Source organism: Bos grunniens, chromosome 1 (genome assembly GCF_055505025.1).
Source record: "Bos grunniens cultivar Pamir isolate PY7600 chromosome 1, Bosgru_T2T1.0, whole genome shotgun sequence".
NCBI lineage: Eukaryota > Metazoa > Chordata > Mammalia > Artiodactyla > Bovidae > Bos > Bos grunniens.
Genome location: NC_141165.1, coordinates 93,698,851 through 93,716,838, shown reverse-complemented (window position 1 = coordinate 93,716,838; position 17,988 = coordinate 93,698,851). Strand labels below are relative to the sequence as shown.

Here is a 17,988-nt window from a genome sequence, read left to right as displayed (position 1 = left end):
GGAAGACACAGAAGTTGCCAAACATGGACATGCCAAGGAGATGTGGGTCAATTGTTTACTGAGCTAAAGAATCCCTGAGAAACCTGTTAAAGGTGCAGATTCTCAGTAATACTGCTAAATTTTAATTATATGAAGACCAAGGAATCTGCATTTAAATAAGCATTCCCACTAACCCTACACTAGAAAATGCCAATGTACTGGGAAGATGGGAAAAGAGAGAAGTTCATTTAACTTCAGTTCAGCAAATAATTATTGAGCATGTGATGACATACCACTAAAGACCAAAAGACCAGTCTGCCTTGAATAAACCCAAAGTCCAGTGGGAGAGACAGACACATGCAGAACATGAAAAGGAAGCACAGGGGAATGTGGTAGCCCAGGGAGTACCAGTGAGCTCAGTTTCAGAGGGGAAGAAGCAATGCAAAGACTGCCCATAAGAAATGTCTCCCAAAAATAGGAATAGCTAATATCTACTGGGCCCTTAAAATCTATTAGTTTAGAAGAACCATATCACTTAATCCTTATAATAACCCCCATTAGGTAGATTCTACTATTTTCCCATTTTACAGATAAGTAAATGGAGACTTTGCAAAGCTAAGTAATTTGTACAAGTCACTCAGCTAGTAAATGTGGGAATGTGATAAATCTGAGCTCTTAACCATTACACTCTACAACCTAAGGAGAATCCTAAAGGGTCAGTGAAAACTTCCAAGATAAAGATGATAAAAGGGAAGGATGAAAGGAAAAACAGATATTGCAAGTGAGACATAAGGAAATTACTCTGTAAAACAAATTTTTAAAAATAGTCTAAGTTTGCTCAAAAAGTACTTAAGTGAAAAAGGTGTATTTGTAGTGCATTTAATGTACTGTAATAAAAATGGAAGTTATTCCCATCAGGAAAAGATGTATATTTCACATAAAAAATCACTTTTGTCAGCAATAGTTAGACACTTATAGAATGCTAAAGGATCACTGGGGAGAAAGACAGGAAAGACCTTAGATATGGATGCTCAGTTTCAATTAAGTTTTTTTTTTTTTTTTTAATAATGGTGCATTGCTATGGTTTGTTTCTCTCTAGCTGAAGAAGGGCCAAGTAGATAAAAGTTTGTGTTTTGTTTTGTTTTGTTTAATGACTGTTAACAGAACATCTTATCCCCTTGCTTTAATTGAAAAAAAAAAAAAAAACTGCTACAGAAAAGCCTCTGGCAGGAAATGCTTATTCTGTTAATTCTATAAGTACTTTTAACTACAGAAAGGACAGCCCAGAAAGGGCCTTCACTCTGGCAGTGAGGCCAGTCCAAGGTCATGTTCTGATCAGTACTGAAGTTAGAAAGAATATGCTGATCTCAGTCTAAGGTCTACAGTTTCTTTAAAACTTGCTTCAGATTATATTTTCATGAAATGGAGAAATGAGCAATCCATATCTGTCCACATCTAGACAGTTTTTAAAACAGCATCATATTAAACATTTTGGTATTCGGAACAATGTCATATGAATTGTAAACTTTAATCATTCTGAACCAGCTGGGCTAGGAACTCATGGTGTCCAGGTCACTGTTTCAAGATCTTGTATGACATGGAGTCAGCTGCTGAAATGCCAGGTATAGCTTCTAAATAAAAAATATTTAGTTATTACAATGGTATTTCTCAATAAACCTCTGGCTATTGCACAGAGTTTTGTGGTTGCTGCTGTTGTAGTTTTCATGGTCAGCCCACTATAATCCTACCACACATGGTCAGTAGATATATTGCACTAAATGCAACAGACTGTGGGTGTAACAACCCCTCTCCTGGTATAGGTCTATTCAATGAAACAAGGTTGAAGATCATCTGCTTGGATTTCAGAGCGACTGTCAAATTGCTATAAAATGGCAAAATGCTCTTGATTTCTGTATTATCCTCACCAGAGACTGGAAACAGTTCACATACTGGCTCTGGTCTAGAGATGTCACTTTAGAAGAATCTGTATAGATATTCCTCAACCATAAGAGTTACTTTCAGTGGCCATGAATATGGCACGAGGTGAGATGAAGGAAGAAAAAGAAGACCACTGAGTGGAGATAGAGTGAAGTTTCCCTATAGGACAGAAAATATGGCTGAATCAATACTACCTGTCAGCACAACCAAGCAGAATTCCAGCTCTGTGAGAAGGAGGTCCCTCTCCCAGGCCTCCCGTAAGCAAACACCAGCTCCAGGCTGCAGCAAACACTCTAAGTGTCTGCAAACATAGGGTCCCATGACCAAATCCACGAGGAACTCAAACATATGTGAAATGGTTTTAGGCTCACTGCCTTCTTTCCCAAGCTGGCCTGGCCTGCCCCCAAAAGAGAATCAGAAATCACTCAGCTGTAGAAATGTGTTTGAAAGCACCTCAGGGGAGCCCCCATCCTTCCCACAAAAGCTGAGTGTTTCAGGAAAAAACTAAATTCACTAAGACCTCCTAGATTTCATCCTATATTTTATCATCTCTGAAATTGGCATGTGTGTTATATAGCCAATGTGTATCCTTACTGCAACAAGTATTCCACTTTTTTGCTCCTGTTTTTGTATTTAAATTGATATTTTACAGTTAATGGAATTTTGGAAAGGGAGGAAATTAGTTATACAATTCCTTTCTTGTTTTAGGACTTCCCAGGTGGCACAGTGGTAAAGAATCCGCCATGCCAGTGCAGGAGACACAAGAGATTCAGGTTCCAGCCCTGGGTCTAGAAAATCCCCTGGAGAAGGGAATGGCTTACCCACTCCAGTATTCTTGCCTGGAAAATTCCATGGACAAAGGAGTCTGGTGGTCTACAGTTCCTGAGGTCACAAACAGTCAAATGCAACTGAGCATACAGTCTTGTTTTAGGGAAGTATACGTCAAGAAAACAAATGAAGGCCCTGGTCGGGACATTTGACAGATTTCAATAACAGTAAGACCTCATATTTGTTGAGATCTTGCCATGTGGCAGCTATGTAACAGCTTCACCTATATTAACTCATTTAAACCTTATAATGATCTTCTATGGTTGGTGATCATTTTACAGATTAGGTAAATGAGGCATAGAAAGGTTAATTTTTTTTTCCCCAAGATCATACAGCTAGAAAGCTTTGCAGCCAAGGTTCAAACTGATGGTTCAAACCACTGTTGATTGCAGACTTCCCAATGAAATTACCTAATCAATTTACTGATAAAGCAAAGTTGAAGTTCATTACTTAGTATACTAAGGAAGCATACTCCCTTGACAAGACTCTTATTTTCAAAGAGGGGTATTTATGAGGTTTGGGGTCTAGTTTAAGGCAAGTAGAGGTTGGATTCAGATTGGCTCAACTGCCTGACACAGTTATTGAGGCTTGGTTGACACATCAAGGAAATGGTTGCAAGAGTCCTAAAGCATCAACAGCAACTTGATGAGTTTGGTAAAGTGATTTATATTGTCCTAAAAGGGGGTTATTTACTCCACTGAGAGATACTTGAATTATCTTTTTTTTTTTTTCATATAAATGGATTTTTCAGAAAGCTTCTTAACCAATTCATAATTATTTGCAATTTCCTGTTCCTGGGCAAGAGTCTCCTGAAATAAGGTCATTTTAATATAGACAGTAATCTGAGTGGCTTGCAGATGGTTTGTGTTCTCACCAGGTGGTTGCCACACAGTGTGGACTGAAATGAGTCCCCTCCAAACCCATATGTTGAAGCCCTAATCCCCCACCCCACCCCACCCTACTCCCCAAAGTGACTATATCTGGAGAAATTTAGATTAAATGAGTTAATATGGGTGAGGTCCTAACCAGATACGATTGGTGGCCTTAGAAGAAGAAAACAAAGCTATTCTTTTCTCTCCCTCTTCCTCACTCTCTCTGTGTGTCTCTCTCCCCCACGCTTTCTCCTTCTCTCTCTCTCTGCTCTCTTCCTACCCCCTCCCTCTCTCCACACCTCTCCCCATGTGCCCTGAAGAAAGGCCATGTGGGCACACAGAGAGAAGGCAGCTATCTGCAAGCCAAGAAAAGAGATCTAACCCAACCATGCTGGCACCCTGATTTCTTTCTCCAGAACTGCGAGAAAATAAATGTCTGTTGTTGAAGTCATCCAGTCCACAGTGCTTTGTTATGGGCATGCAAGCTAGCTAATACATCATCCATACTCATAAACATTCACTTATACAGCCTCAGCTTCCCTTGCTGAGTGGCTGCAAGAATCCAACAGGATGGTGTATGTCAAAATGCCTTGTAAGCTGTGGAGTACTGTGTGAACATTAGCTCGCAGCATTGCTAATAGTAGAGGTCCCTGAGGTTACCAATTTCTGGAAGGCTCAATCCTTGAGCCACAGCTTAATGACATGGTTAAGCAAAGCAACTGAGCCTAGCTGTTCTCTGAGGCAAGACTCACCTTGGGTTAATTAGAAACGAAGCTTGGCAAAGGGATCGAAGAACAACTTGGCACAAGGAAAATCCACATTCTCTGTATTCCTGACAAAATGAACACCCAGCTGTGAATTTATTGACTCTCCCTTAAGAAGTTCTAATGGAATAAATTTTGCCTTCTTGGTGCCTGCTAATTAGACAATTATTTAACTCTGTTTCTTTTTTAATGATTCTCTGCTGTTGTTTGAAGACTTCTGTCTATTATTTGTAATAAAATCCTCTGTCACATTTTTTGCCTCATTATCCTTAACAAATAGTGCATTCCCCAGCCCCAATCCCTGGTTCCCTTAGTTCTTCCTCCCCCAGCTCCTCCCCAGTCTAGAGCTCCCAGAGTTTCAAAGACCAGCTGTTATCATTTTGTTGACTGAGAGATTTTTAGAAACTTCTATCGCAGGCACAAGGCTCCATGGGGGGCTGTTGAATTAAATATCAGTTCTTCAAACAGGAATTAGCTCAGAGAACAAAAGCAGCAGGAAGACAAGGGACAAATACAGGCAAGTTCTGAAGTCCTCCTACTTGGTGATCTGCAAACTGGCCCTCTCCCTTCCTCAGCACGCCAAGACTGGAATTCCTAGGCCTGTGGCCCTACTTGGCCATGGAGAGTCACATACCTTCTTCCTAGGGTTGGAGACCAAGCCCAGCCCAGTCACAGGGTCACTCACTTTTTCATTAGAACATGAGTATGTTCAAAGAAGATGACCCTTTTCACCACCTCCTGCAGTTAATCTCATCTGAGCATCCCATTCACCTGAGCATCCCAAAGCTTCTCTACCAAACTGCTATTTCTTCAGAGGAGAGAAGAGAGAATAAGTCAAAGAATGAATATTGGCTGAGCCCTGCTACTGACTAGCCTTACTATTTCCATATATGCCTGCCATGCAGATATGACTTGCCTATCCTCACACTACAGAAACAGGGCACAACAGAACAGACACTAGATCCTTGCTACTCAAAGCATGGCCAAGGTTGGCTTCACAAGTACGAGACCTGTACCACCACACAGGGCCCTTCACTCACGATGACCACATTTGATTTGGTCCTCTGCTGACTCAAAAGGCTTAATAATTTTACCTTTCAGCTTGCATTTTGTAAATGAAATCCAATGGGATATGGAGTGTGCTCACAAACTGAGGAGATACAGCAACACATATATTTACCTATTCCGTGATGCCCCTTCAAATGTGGTGTTTGAGGTACCTGTAAGCACTGGGTTCCAGTGGGCCCCCAGTGGAGGAATCCAACAAGCCTCGAAGCAAGTACAAGGTGACCAGGTTAAGTCCATGACTGAGCAAGTCAGAGTGCCAGCAGCCCCAAGAAATCACATTTTCCTTTGTACATGGATCTACTTTGGAAATGTTAACCTAAGAAACACAAACTACCGAGGAACCACATCTTCATATCTTTCCTTACATCACATCACATCCCTGTGCTAATCAGCTACTTATGCCAAAAATGATAATGTGGAAGGAAAAGGGAAGACAGAGTTAGAGCAACCCATAGGTCTTCCTGCATTGGTCTAGTCCTTCCGTACCCAGCAGGAGAGGAAGCAGACAATGCTGTGAACAGTGAGTGCACCAAGAAGTGAAGTACCAATAATTGACATAGATGAGAACAAAATATGGATGCATGCATGAGCAACAGAGCTGAACTCTGTAATTCTGGTGATTCCATATTTGAGTCAAATGCTCTTATATTTGCATTAAAAAGTGACACTGCACAATTTAAAGCTAAATGGCAAATTTGTAAGGTTTCACTGGCATACACAAGGTCCTTGGCATTGAACCAAGCCTGCTGCTCAAACTGCAGAACAAATAGTCCCACGTCTGCTTTCAAAGGCTGCCCCGAATATACCTTCCCTCATCCACAGGACAGTCTTTTATATCCACAAATATACACCACATCACTAACCATTTGTTCTTCAAGCTAAATAATCCCATGTCCTTTAAATGTTTCTTTTTACTAAGTTCTCCTAAAATTATGTTTATACGTGGTCTTATATAATACATATTTTTAGTTCACGTGAACAGAATTGTGCAATATCTCATTCTGCTTCTCAAACAGGAGGCCTTAGAGCTATGTGAGTGTCTGTGTGCACCGCTTAGCTTTTTTCCCGTTGCCATGGTTTCCCCTCAAGCTCTTAGCACCTCTCCTACACCCCCAACTCTTCCTGACACCCATGTACTCCTCTTTTTTACACGTGCTGCTGTTCATCCATGTACCTTTAAACAGCGGTACCCAGAACTGAATATCATCCCACCCACTGTCAACACTTAGGATACTGGAGATGCACTTTGAGGGGTATATGGTCCTAGATTCTCCCAATAGTTACCCATCAGTTGGGTCTTCAGTCGTAATGACAATCCCCTGTTAAACCACTTACCACTCCCTCCTTCTCAGGCTAAATAAGCCTGTAACATGGGAAATATTGTCTCCGAAACAAGCTAATTCTGCATTCTACCTCAGTGTGTCCCTTCTGCTTACAGAAATGCTTGTGGGGTTGTTAAAGGTAATCTTATTAAAAGAGACTCAGACTATTCAACAGAAACCTTGGAGAGCATCTAGCATGAAGTGCCTGAAGAGGTGGGAAGAAACTCTAAACATTTTATGCAGGAAAAACCGAGGTCCAGAGGGGCTCAGTGACTTGCCCAGGGCCACAACTCAATTACAGCCTCAGAGCTGAGTCAGAAGCCCCAGGTGTCCCGACTCCCGGGCCAGCTTCCCCAGCCTCTGGGTGGGCCCTGCGCCCCGCAGCACAGCAGAGGGCTATGAGCCGGATCCCACAGCTGCCATCCTCTCCCCCGCCCTCTGATTCTCTGAAAGCAGAGCACACAGACCCAGTCTGTACTGGAGGTTCAGAGCTACAAAGCCTGCATTATTTAACACCAACTTTAGCTATCTGGGATAGAGAATAAATAGCACTATAATAAAATCCATAAAATATACCAAATTGGATTTTTTTTTCAGGGATGTCTCCAAGCACAAGTTGGTAATCAAAAGGTTTTCTGAAAGACTAGAAATCGTGTTTGCTGTGTTGAAATTTCCCTGAACCTTAAGAACATCCCTGCTCCCCATCATCTACTAGCTGAATACTTTAGGCAGAGAGATGTGTGTTACTCTAAGTCAGAAGGAAAAAGGACATTTTCAAAAGGCCTGATGAGGAGTGCCTTCTCCAAAGCTTTAGCAGCCATGGCCACCTTAGGGTATGAAGGTCTTTAGCCCTCAATGACTCTTCATGCTCTCCGGGCAACAGCAGTCAAGGTGGCAGAAGAGGGAGTGGATGCCCTTGACACCAAGGTGAGAGAGTTAGCAGTGACTGCGAGTGGCAGTGATCTTTGCTATCCTTTTATAGATACTTGGGTTTGCAGGGCTGTTAATAGTGAAGCCTCCTTGTTCCTCATAAGGCAGCTGCTGCTGCTGCTGCTAAGTCACTTCAGTCATGCCCAACTCTGGGCGACTCCATAGACGGGCAGCCCACCAGGCTTTTCTGTCCATGGGATTCTCCAGGCAAGAATACTGGAGTGCGTTGCCATTTCCTCCTCCAATGCATGCATGCATGGTAAGTCGCTTCAGTCATGTCTGACTTTGTGCGACCCCATAGACAGCAGCCCACCAGGCTCCTCTGTCCACAGGATTCTCTAGGCAAGAATACTGGAGTGGGTTGCCATTTCCTTCTCCAGTTCCTCATAAGGACTCAGTCATAATTCAAACATGTGACCAGGTGATGATTGTAAAGTTTAGGAGTTGAAGGAGCCCTGTGGTCCATCAGTGTGGGGCAGCAATTAGCATATGCCCCCCCAACCAACATGATTTCCCTGTTAATCTAGTATGTTGAAAGAAAGCTTCCAAGTTCAAGAAAGTTTCATGAGCACACTCACTCACCTCTCTTCCAACCCAATTCTTACTGAAATAACTAAATGATACTGGTTAAAGAATGAAATCATAACAGTGATAGGATAAAAAAGAAGAAGAATATAGAGTGATTAGGGCATCAGAAAGTGTGAGGATATCCTGGAAGCAGAATGTGGGATGGGAGGGGTCTCACCACCTAAACACCAGACATAGATGCTGCTCCCGGGACAAGCTGGAGACAAGCCTAGCACTTTGATGTCAATGAACAGCAGAGAGCAGGGAGGGGTTCTGCAGCAATCAGGTGAATTGCCTGAAGAACTCTCTAGATCAACAAGCTGGCAAAGTGCTGACTTTTCTCTCAGGTATCACAGAACACAAAGGACAGAACCTCTGTCTGCTGGGGTGAAGCTTTATAACTATTCCCACAAAAATGGGCAGTTGTCTGGATAAGGGTTGATGCATGGGTGTTTGTGCAGAGAGGAGAACAAAGTTTCATGTATGTCTGTATTTCACATAGACCCTAAGGAAAGGAGGAGAAGAGGGGATCAGAAAAGGAGAATGGGAGAAGAAAAGAGCTCTCCTTCAGAATGTCCTCCCTTCTAACTTCAGCCACTGTGGCCCCTCACAGTGCCCGGCATGCGGCCCACCCACTCACACATTTCCCTCCCACAAGAGAAAGTCCTGTTGACAGACACCAGCACAAACCACAGAGGAAACCACATCAGGAATACACACTAGTTAATCTAATCAACCCAGCCCTTCACCACACATCTTAACCAATAACCAGGACTCTCTAGACATCCCAGTGAAACCTAGAGAAAATGCAGCTCCACCACAGATACTAAGCCAGATAACTGACTCAAAAGGAAACAGGTATTCCAGGGAGCACACAAGAACTGAAAGAGATCTAATTAGCATGCCCTGTGATAGCTGAAAGGGCTTCACATCTTTGTAAAACAAGACAGGTGTTGATCCAAAAGATGAAGAAAGAGGACCCCAAAAATGGGAAATGTGAAAGGAAAAGTTAAACGATATGGGTGATAAAAGTCAAGAAGTCCAATACCTATTTAAGAAAAGCTCCAGACAGAAAGAGAAAACTGATACAATCCTTGTGGGGAAATAAAATAGAATGAAAGAAAATTTTCCAAAGTTTGAGACAGACAAGAATCTTCAGATTAAGCAAATTCTCCCAAGTGCCAAGTACGATTAGTAATAGAGCTCAATGAAATTTCAGAGTCCCAAAGATAAAACAAATCTTAAAGGTTTGCCAAGAGAAAATAATCACTTATAAAAAAAGGATTAAACAATATTTCCAGTGTTTTATTTATCAAGCACTTATATGGCACTGAGTTTGGGCTTCCCAGGCAGCTCAGAAGGTAAAGATTTGCCTGCAGTGCAGGAGACCCAGGTTCAGTCCCTGGGTTGGGAAGATCCCCTGGAGAACAGAATGGCTACCCACTCCAGTATTCTTGCCTAGAGAATTCTGTGGACAGAGGAAGCTGGTAGGCTACAGTCCATGGGATCTCAAAGAGTCGGACAAGACTAACACTTTCACTTTCACGTAGCAGTTATTAAATCCCAGGCCGTTTTCTAAGCATTTTAAAAAGAATAATTCCTTTAGTATTAAAGTATCACAATTCTTCTCATCAATAAACCTGAGTACTAGGACACAATCAACTAATATCTTTATAAAGTTGTTTAAAAAAAAAATGATTTTTAAGGCCAGAATCCCAGACGTATTTAAAGCAACAATCATAAGTTGGGCAAAATAAAGGCATTTTCTGACATTCATTGTTCAGAAGATTCACATGCCCCATGTGAAAAAAATACACTAAAAGCTATCTCAACACAATTAAAGAGTGATACATAAAGGCAATATAAAATTTAAGAAACGGTGGCAGCTGACTACGACCTAGAAGAAATGAAGAGAGATGAAATTAAACAATGATCCAGTGGACCCTAACGCTTGGGATATTCTCTTTGGAGCACTGGTGATTTAGTGACACAGGATGAAACTGTCTTCTTTACGACCAGGCACTAAGCTTGGTGTGACAATGGATAATACATGTGCAATCAGACCACTGCAAATGCTTTTTGGATGGCTAATTTTTCTGATAAACTTATAGTCAAAATAAGAAAAATGTCATTACAGAATAAAGCATTAATGCAAATGAAAAAATACTACTGTAACAAAAATTGGAGAGAGGTAAAGGGAAAGAGACTGGGGGAAAAATGTAAGAAAGATAATAACCACATCCTTCTGTCAAGGATTCAGCAAATAATAAAAGGAAGTATTAGTGATAATTTAAGATTATAATAATGAGCATCAGAACAACTAAGAATCAGAAACTACAAAACTAGTTACTGAGAATTTATGGGAACTCTCTGTGTTTTCTGCTCAATTTTTCTGTTAAGCCTAAAACTACCCTAAAAAGTAGAGGCTGTTAATTAAGGGGGAAAAATAATTACTTGTGTGGAGTAGGCAGGTGGCCTGGTGCCTACTTCCATTATGATTAATAATATGTTTAACCTTAGACGAAATATCAGCACATCAAAATAGGATAGAGGTTCTTGACAAGTATATTTGATATTTATTATGGCTTTTTTATGGGCTTCCCAGGTGGCACCGGTGCTAAAGAACACACCTGCCAGAGCAGGAGACATGGGTTCGATTCCTGGGTCAGGAAGATCCTTGGAGGAAGGCATGGCAACCCACTCCAGCATTCTTGCCTGGAAAATCCCATGGACAGAGGAGCCTGGCTCTATAGGATTACAGAGTCAGACATGACTGAAGAGACTTAGCACACACACAAGGCTTTTTATATACTTGTCTTAAACCCATAAACTCTTTGAAAGCTTATCTGTGTATTATAGTCATTAACACAGAACTTTTATTACTATGCTCAATTGAAAAGGTTACTAGCAAAAATTGTAAAGAAATATGAAGATACAAATAATGATATCCTGTACTAATTTTTAACTTTCACCAATCACCTCATGTGTACACTGTCTAATCAGGACAGGTTTGGGCTAGGAGCCAAGGTCATCTTAGTGCCATCTGCAGCCTGTCTGGCCCTCCTTTAACCATGGCCCCCTGGCTCTGGACAGCCTTCTTAAACCTGGAACCCTTTTCTGGACCCTGCTGGCAATAGCTGCATCCTTCTACACATCTGACTTTCCGCTGCTTGTTCTCAATATGATGGCTCTGTGTTGCCGGGTCTCTGAGCATCTTTCCTCACAGTGAACAGACCAACCTCCTACATTTTTCAGTGGACTCCTGCCTTTCTGGTTATGGAATCCTACTCTACAACCGCCTGGACTGAGGCTGGGCCCACTTCTGATTATGAGATGAAAGGGGAAGAAAACTGGGAATAAAGGGGTAGCTGGAAATTAGGAGAGTATTTGTTAAGTGCAGCTTGATCAAGAATATCTAGCCTAGGTGATCTGACGCTGCCTCCTCCCATCAAGCCAAGGGAAAAGAGCTCAAATAGAAGCTCTCAGAGAATTTAATGTGTTCTCTCTGAAGCTGGGTGGACTGAATATCAACGATTAACTCATGCCTGTGAGACCCACAAGGTAAGGGAAGTTATGGCTGGCCTCTCACAACAGGAGAGAGAGCTTCTCATACTGAGATCATGGCATTCCCAGTATTTATGAGGGAAACATGTGTGAGTGTTCCTGGTAAGCCAGGTGTGATCTACTCTTGCACCTGTGTGGATTCTCATGGATCCTAGACAAGAGCCCCTGAGGGGGATAAGGGGACCCTCTAAGACAGGCTGGGCAGCTGTAGGCCAGGAGCCTGAGTGGAATCCAGGTGCACTGGGATACATAAGGAAACCTCTGGTGAAAGGACAGAAAAGGGCACTGGGGGCAGTTCCAAAATACCTGTCAAGATGACTAAAGAGATGGAGTGAGCAGTAAGCCATTGTCAAGCCCAAGAAGCACTGACACCAGTTCACAGCAATAGTTATCAGGCTGGAAATGTTCTCTTCACCTGTGGGAGGCAGATTGCTAAGACACTTTCCACGATTCCTGCCCACTGGTAGCCACACCTTTGTGTAGACACGACCTGTGACTCGATCCTAATCAACAGAATATGCAAAGGTGTTAGGATTTTGTAAATGTGATTGACATCCCTAATCAGCTGACTTTCAGGAATCAAAAGAGAGACTCTCCTGGGTTGGCTTGACCCTAATCAGGTGAGCCCTTCTAAGGAGCATCTAGAGCTCAGAGATGCTCCTTCCTGCTGGCTTTGAGAAAGCAAGCCACAGTGAGCTTTACAGGTGCAAGGAAATGAACTCTGCCTGCAAGCACATGACCTTGGAAGAGGATCCCAAGCCTCAGATATGACCCCGAGAATTACAGACATTGAGGGTTTCAAAGATGACTTCAGGGCAGACCTGCAGTATAAGATATAGTGCAAAACAATACACCCTTCTGTGAATCCGGATGCAAGTCCCACTGCAGTAGCTGAGGGATGAGAGGAGCCAGAGAGCTATCACCATCGCCAATCCTAAACTTGAACCCTTAGAGGGCAGGGGTCTTCTCCTTGTACTAATCACTCTATTCCCACACCTGGAAGAGTACCCAATATTTGTTTCACATTCCATAAAGCTCTATCAAAGGGATGAAAGGCTGGAGGAAGTCATTAACTCCACTGACTCCATTAGTTTCAAGATGACCCTGCAAGTATAGAGTTTTGTCTAACAAGTGGACACAGACTTAGCCCCACACTCTCCCCTTTTGCCTTTCTCCCTTTATTCTATTAACATCAGTTCCAGTTACATCTACCTTTGTGTCGATGCTCCAGTTTTCTCTGCCTCTCATCTCTCTGGCTAGTCCTTCTTGGATTTCTCTAATCCTACTCTCTGGACTTTTCTTCTCACTCCCTTTGATGCCTCTGTTTTACCCCAACCACTCATTTCCTGTTATCCCTTTCTTCATCTTGACTTTCTCCCTTTGCACCTCTTCCTCCCACCCCCTCATCCGTTTCATCTGTCCCTCTTGCCTCCACTTGCCTGGCCATGATATTAGTTTGAAGTACATTTTATTTGTGATGTCTATTGATTAAAGTTTTATGTTCCTTGTTCTTAATTAACTTATCACTCATTCTGTGCCCATATACTGCTGTTGTATATTATAAACAATAGATACATTGCTGATAAAGCTATTTGTAAATCAATGTTCTGTAAACAGAATTATATTTCAAATGTGCTAGAAGAACTTGCCAGATAAAAGAATCCTTTGATGAAAAATTCAACAATTCTCAATAATGCATTTTCTGGTAAATCCTAGGCTTCAGATAATGACCATGTGAAATAAAACAAACTTACTTTAATGCCATCATCCATTATCATCCTGTCCCAGTTTGGGTGGATCTCCTCAAGACAGATATTAGATCTCAAAAAAGTCTGTAGAAAGGAACTAAATAATCTCCCCAGTAGTTTCTTTTTTATGAAAATGGAAATACTGGAAGATGAAGGATGAGTAACAACATGTTCAAAGTCTGCAAATTTATAAAATGTAAAAATACGAAGAGCATTCATTCATGATACACACACAAGTATGGTTACTACTATATTCTAGGCACTCAGGTAGGTACTGAGGATAAAAAACTTGATTAAGACACAGTATTTGCCCTCAAGGACTCACATCTAATAGGATACAGAGACATATAAATAAGTAATTTCAAAACAATGTGTAAGTATTATAAATAATGGTAGCATGCATTTATTAAATTAAAAAAAAAAAAAGGCTCAGCAGTGGCACCAGATGGGGAAAAAAGGTCACAAGAGCAGACACTGGGTCTGTTTTTGTTTGCTGTTTTATCATCAGTGCTCGCACAGAACCCCACTTACCTTCAAAACAGCTGTTGTTAAATCATTGCATGATCCCTTTGCTGTGGTACAAGGTGAAGGCGGCAAATGAATGAAGGCTTCATTGAGGAGAGGGTGGTACACCAGGCCTTCAAGGAAAACAGATATTCTGTAGAGAGACAAGGATGGAATCAGCATTGAATAGAAGAAGCCATGCATTTGAAGTATAGAGGTGAGAAAGAACACTAAACCTTCAAGAATTATATTTTGAGCAAGCACAAGTCGTTCACAAAAGCCCTCTCTCATATTATCAGTGGGAAGGCTGATTTAATTCTTTCATGTGTGGTTCGATATTTTGTTTTTCCTCTTGATGCCTTTTTCTTTTCTTATCATTGAGTTGTTTCCTGTCTCTCTTATGCCACTTTCCCCTAACTGGTCCCTCAAGAGTCTACTCATTCTTCCGACTGCCAGCCCCCTCCTTTGTATACTCCTTAGTCACTGTCTTATCACAATTGTTTGAGGTCATTCCACACCAGGTATATGTTAGGGCAAAAATGTACTTTCATTCTAAATGCATCGTAAATTGCCCCATAGGACCCATTAGATACTGTATACTACTGTGTGGATTTCCCTAGGTAGCATGAACTTACATCCAGAATTTTCCAGGACAATGTTTATTTCAAACAGTCTCAAAGTCCCTGAAGTTTGAATATTTCATCTCCTATCTCTGTCTCCCAGTCTGATCGCACAGCATGAAACAGCACAAAATTCTTTTGTTAGACCATGTGTCACACACAATTTTTGCTTCAGACATTCTGAAGACCAGATTTAAGGAACCTTGTCTCCTGTGACAGTTTGTATGTCCTTACATTTACTGCAACAGCTTCCCTACTTCAAGGATGTCTAGAACGGGAGGTGTTTGCAATGACTGTGTTCCTATTGGCTGAAAACTGGAGGTCACCTTGCCCTTAGGAAGGGCAGGAGAGGTGACAGAGAGGCTGAAGAGGACACAAAGCATATGGACCTTGCAGACAGACAGGCCTAAACCCAAATCCCAGCTCTACCACCTACAAGCCAGGGAACTGCCTTCCACTGAGCTGGTCTTCGCCCATCAAAGTGCTCTTCCTTCTTCACCTGGGAGTGAAACAGAGCCAGCAGTTTCTCCCCTAGCAGCTGGAGCATGTCACCCATTAGTATGTAACACAACAGGTGCCCATGGCCTTGCCCACTCCAAGATCGCCTCCTGCCAACAGCCACACGTGCCCCTCTGCTACCTGCATTTGCAGGCATGACCCACACCTGAACCCTTGTCTCCTCTGATTAGTCTCCCACTGACTCCCCCTGCTCCAGGGTCTCTGAGCTGTAATACCCAAAGCAAACCTCTGACTCACACAACCCCCGTGGCACAGGCAGGGGTCCTTACCCGGGGCGGGGGGCAGTAGTGTGTTGTGAGCTACAAAGTTGAGATCCTGCCTCTCACCCTCAGGGATACTGCCTGGCATTACAGTGGGTGGTCCCGCACAGATGTGCCCTGTCCTGTTGAAGAGGGCACACCGCTACAGTCACACAAGGGCAGGCGAGTGTCTTTTCCTAAATCACACACACACACTGGATGTGCCAGCAGCTGCCCCTTTCCTGACCGAGTCAGTGTTCTCCAGGCAGCTGCCCACATCCTGCCCAGCCCTGATCCACCGCCGACCGCCTGCTCAGGTGGGGCCCCCTTCTCAATCCCTCAGCTGCCCTCCCCCAGCATTCCCCCTGCCTTGCCCACTCCCCTTTCATACGCCTTGGTCGTTGTATGGAAATATAAAGGCCACACATTTCATCATGAGTTACACCAGATCCTCTTAACTCTGACCCCTCGTGACTCCAAAGCAGCCGCCTGAAGCCACGGCCCAGGAAGGACGACACAGAACGTGTGGGCAGCACTTTCTAAGAGCTAAAATACGGACCCAATTTACATGGTGATTTGCATTTGTGTATAAATTATACATCAATATGTATCCTCCCAAGACAGTGAGTTACTAAAATAGTTTTGCTACTTTCTAACTTGTCATTGCTCAATTTTTCTTCTCCCCCTTGCAGCAACACCCACGCATACCTACTCCTTCCTCAGGAGAAAGACAGTAAGGAAAAACGGGAAGAAAGAAAGAACAGGACAAGAAGGAAGTAGGGGAGAAAATGGAGCAAAGGAGGGAATGAAGCTCAGAAAAGGAAAATATCAATGAAATAATAAACACATTTGAGCGATTAAATACCAGCTACCACTGAAATGAGCTTATAATGGTGATTAAACACAATCTAATCCAACTCAAAGAAAACAAACTACAAAATCAAATATATGCACCCTCTCCATAATTTCCTACTTATGTCAGATAAAAGTTAATAGAGCTTAAGTTCTACAGACAGCTTCTCTAATAGGTCTCTTGGGTATGCATATGTATATATTCAGGCTTTCACCAGTAAGCAAATGTCACAAAATACTTCAGCTACAACTGTTCTGTGCCCACATTAAACTGGATTTCAATGTGGCACAGGCAAAGGATGGAGCAAGACAAAATGTGCCACAGACAATGTTAGTGCTAGAAGCCAGCTACAGTGAGGACTTCTCTTCCCCAGCCCAGCCCGGATCCTGTCTCCAGGCAGCAGTGTATTCACCGTAGGAGTCCCACTTTCCTGACCAATCACTTTCTTTCTCCTAGGAATCAGAACTTGGGATTCAGAGATGCTGGGCAGCTTGGGCTCTTTACTCGAACTCAGGAGCTGCGTTTGCCCTTAGGGTACAGCCAACTTCCACTGGCAAAAGGAAACAAATAACAATGCAGTGAGAGAGAAATGAAGTAGAGGGGAGAGCTGGAGGCTGACAGCCTATCTGTGCCTTGGTTCTGATGGATTCCTAGCTCCAGGCTGCAGTCCTGTTTTCTGCCCTTGAAAACTCTGGGACATCTATGTGTTCTTAGAATAACTCCACCCCACTCACCCACATTTCTGCTCCAGCCAGTTTGTGTAGATTTCTGTCATTTGCACCAAAAGAACCTTGACTAAGACTATTCAATCAAATTAATTCAGAGGCATTTCCAACTTGATTTTGAATTTCTAATTACTTCTTAAATTTATTTGATGTGTTCTGTGACTGTAAGATTCTTTTTTGTTTTGTTTTGTTTTCTATGAAATAAATCTGAACTCTTGAGGATATAGTCAGTTTTGTCTGAGGAACTTTCCTTAAAAGTGTTATATTTTCACCCATAAAAATATCAGATACTGTAGGGACATGTATCACTTTACATTGCACAAAAGATTATGACTTTGTGAATTGCACATCTTGGAAAATAAAATACTGTGAAGTTCAATAAAATTCTCACCCATGGGTCTCACTTCTTCATTTCCGCCGTCAAAATACCAATACCTCATTAAATGTGAACAAACACTGGAAATGTGCTAATTCAGTTAATAAATGCATGGAAAGAGCAAAGGCACAAATAATGAAAAAGAGCAGCAAGAAGGAGGCAATAATAATAGAAAGGAATAGATCTGATAAATCCTACAGGGCAGGCAGCAGGCTTGATAAGTAATTTATTACTGTAGAGAGAAAGTGGGACATGGCAGAGGAGAAATAGAACCAAAAAGAGGAATCCAGGCTGGCCAGAATAGGGCTGTTCTCTCGGCCATACTTGTGTGGCACATTCAGAATTTAATATCAGAGCCCCATTGTGCCTTCTTTCCAGTTGGTTGTATTACCACAGGCCAGAGCTAACGTATGATAAAATGCACATCCTTCGCATTACACGAAACAACACTGAACCAGTAATTCTCAACTAATTGTTTTTATGTTTCAACAAAGATTTCTGTTGCAAGCTCATATGGTAACTTATTTAATAATCCATGCAGTGTTCATCACTAGGATAGGAACAGACTAGAA

General features: G+C 42.3%; 1 long non-coding RNA gene across 7 annotated transcripts in view; it reads right to left on the bottom strand.

Moving 5' to 3' along the window:
* Window positions 1–17,988, bottom strand: part of LOC147379948 (uncharacterized) — a 289,568-nt gene that overhangs the window by 254,006 nt on the left and 17,574 nt on the right. For all 7 annotated transcript variants that reach the window (XR_015165191.1, XR_015165189.1, XR_015165192.1 and 4 more), the window contains one exon: window positions 14,112–14,238. This is a non-coding gene — a long non-coding RNA (uncharacterized LOC147379948). The remainder of the gene's footprint in view (window positions 1–14,111; window positions 14,239–17,988) is intronic.